Source organism: Phodopus roborovskii, unplaced genomic scaffold (genome assembly GCF_943737965.1).
Source record: "Phodopus roborovskii unplaced genomic scaffold, PHOROB, whole genome shotgun sequence".
NCBI classification, from domain to species: Eukaryota; Metazoa; Chordata; class Mammalia; order Rodentia; family Cricetidae; genus Phodopus; species Phodopus roborovskii.
In genome coordinates, this window is record NW_026125635.1 from 33,601 (window position 1) to 36,400 (window position 2,800).

Genomic DNA, 2,800 nt, shown 5'->3' on the forward strand with positions numbered 1-2,800 from the left:
AGAGAATTCTGCTCATCTCAATTTTTCCTTCAGCTGTCTCTATGTGTTTGTGTAGGCTGGTCATGTCCTCCCTCTCTGTATCTGGATTCCAGTTCAGCTCAGGGTTTAGTTGTGGGTGTTTCCTTCTGTTTCCATCAGCTAGTAGATAAGGGCTCTATGATGATGGATAAGTTAGTCATCAATCTCATTATCAGGGAAGGACACTTATTGTAGCCTTTTTAATGTTACTCATATTGTTAGTTGGGGACAGTCTTGTAGGTCTCTTAACAGTTCTGAAGGTTCAGGTTTCTCTTAAAACCTATAATGCCTCCCTCTTTTATTCTCTCTCTCTCTCTGTCTCTCTCTCTCTGTTTTCTTCTCTACTCTTCTCTTCTCTCATCTATTCCTCCCTTGACTCAATCTTCCTAGTCCCATAGGCTTTCCTCTCCTCTCTTTCTCTTTCTCCTAGTTCCCTCTCCACTCACTGTGCCATCACTGCTCCTCATATGCTCACGATATCTTGTCCTTTTCCCTTCTGAGAGGGACCTTATATGAATCTCTTAGAATCCTTCTTATATCCTCTATTGAGAGCTCTCTATTCAGGTCTATACCAAATTTTTTAATAGGGTTATTTGATGTTTTCTTGACTAGTTTCTTGAGTTCTTTGTATATTTTGGAGATCAGCCCTCTGTCAGATGTAGGATTGGTGTGGGATGATGTTTGGTCTTGTTAACTGTGTTCTTTGCCTTACTGAAGCTTCTCAGTTTAAGGAGGAATCATTTATTAATTGTTGAACTCAGTCTTTGCTAATGGAGTTATGTTAAGGAGCAGTCACCTGTACCAATTTGTTCAAGGATACCTCCCATTTTCTCTTCTAAGAGGTTCAGTTTGGCTGGATTTATGTTGAGGTCTTTGATCCATTTGGACTAGAGTTTGTGCATGGCCATCATGCAGTTGTGCCTGCACCATTTGTCGAAGATGCTGTCCTCTCCCCCATTGTATTCTTTTAGCTGTTTTGTCGAGAATCAGGTGTTCATAGGTGTATGGGTTAATATCAAGATTTTCAGTTGGATTCCGATTGTCTACTTGTCTATTTTTGTGCTAATACCAGGCTGTTTACAGGACTATAGCTGTGTAGTTGGGCTTAAAGTCATGGATGGTGATGCCTCCTTAAGTTCCTTTATTGTATAGGGCTGTTTTGGCTATCCTGGGTCTTTTGTTTTTCCATATAAAGTTGATTATTATCCTATCAAGGTCAGTGAAGAATTGTGGTGGGATTTTAATGGGATTTCACTGATTCTGTAGATTGCTTTTTCAAGATTGCCATTATAAAAATGTTTATCCTATCTGTCTAAAAGCATGGGAGATCTTTCCATTTTCTGCTATCTTCTTTATATTCTTTCTTTAAAGACACAAAGTTCTTGCTATATACATCTTTCATTTGTTTGGTATGTTGTTTGTGGCTATTGTAAAGGGTGAGGTTTCTCTGATTTCTTTCATAACCCATTTGTCATCTGTATATAGTAGGGCTACTGATTTTTTTGAGTTTATCTTGTATCCTGCTAGTTTGATGAAGGTGTGTATCAGCTGTAGGAGTTCCCTGGTAGATTTTTAGGATTGCCTGCTTAAACTATTATATCATCTGCAAATAGGGAAAGTTTGAATTCTTCCATTCCAATTTGTATCTCCTTGATCTACTTTTGGTGTCTTTTTTTTTTTTTTAACATGTGGATCCCAGTTCACTCTCCCTCCCTCCCTGCCTCTTTCCCTCCCTCTTAACCTCTCTGCCCCCTCACATGTATCCTGACCACCCTCCCCTCACATCCCCCCACCCCAATTCCACATGTAGGACAATGCCATCCAGGTGGGGTCATGTGGTTCTGTCAAGTCATCTGAAGTAGGGACTAGGACTTCTTCCCTGTTTCTAGGTTAAGGCAGTATCCCTCCATGGGGGATTTATCCGCAAGGTCTTTTTATGCACCAGGAATACATCCTGGTTCCACTGTCTGACTACTTTTGGTGTCTTATTGCTTTAACTAGAACTTCAAGCACAATATTGAAGAGATATTGAGAGAGAGGGAAGCCTTGTCTTGTTCCTGATTTTAGAGGAATCACCTTAAGCTTCTCTCCATTCAGTTTTATGTTGGCTCTTGGTTTAATGCGTATAGCTTTTACTATGTTTAAGTATGTTACTGATATCCCTGATCTCTCAAAGATCTTTATCATGAAAAGGTGTTGAATTTTGTCAAAGGCTTTTTCAGCATATGTAGATGATCATGTGGATTTGCTTTTTCAGTTTTTTTTATATGATGGATCACGTTGATAGATTATAATATGTTAATTCATCCCTGCAACACAAGGATGAAGCCTACTTGATCATGGTGGATGATTTCTCTTATGTATTCTTGGATTTGGCTTGCCAGTATTGAGTATTTTTGCATCAACATTCAGGAGGGATATTGGTGTATAGTTTTATTTCTTAGTTGTATCTTTGTGTGGTTTGGCTCAGAGAAAGAGTTTGGTAATTAAACTTCTGTTTCTGTTGTGTGGAACAATTTGAGGAGTATTGTTATTAGCTCTTCCTTGAATTTCTGGTAGAATTCTGCACTGAAGCCATCTTGCTCTGGGTTTTTTTTTGGGGGGGTGGGACTCTTTTGATTACTGTGTTTATTTCATTATGGTTTATAGTTCTATTTAAGTTGTTTAACTGTTTTTGATTTAATTTTGGTAAGTGATAGTTATCCAGAAATTTGTCCATTTCCTTTGAATTTTCAAAGTATGACCTAAAACTTGTCTGGATTTCCTCAGTACCAGTTGTTAT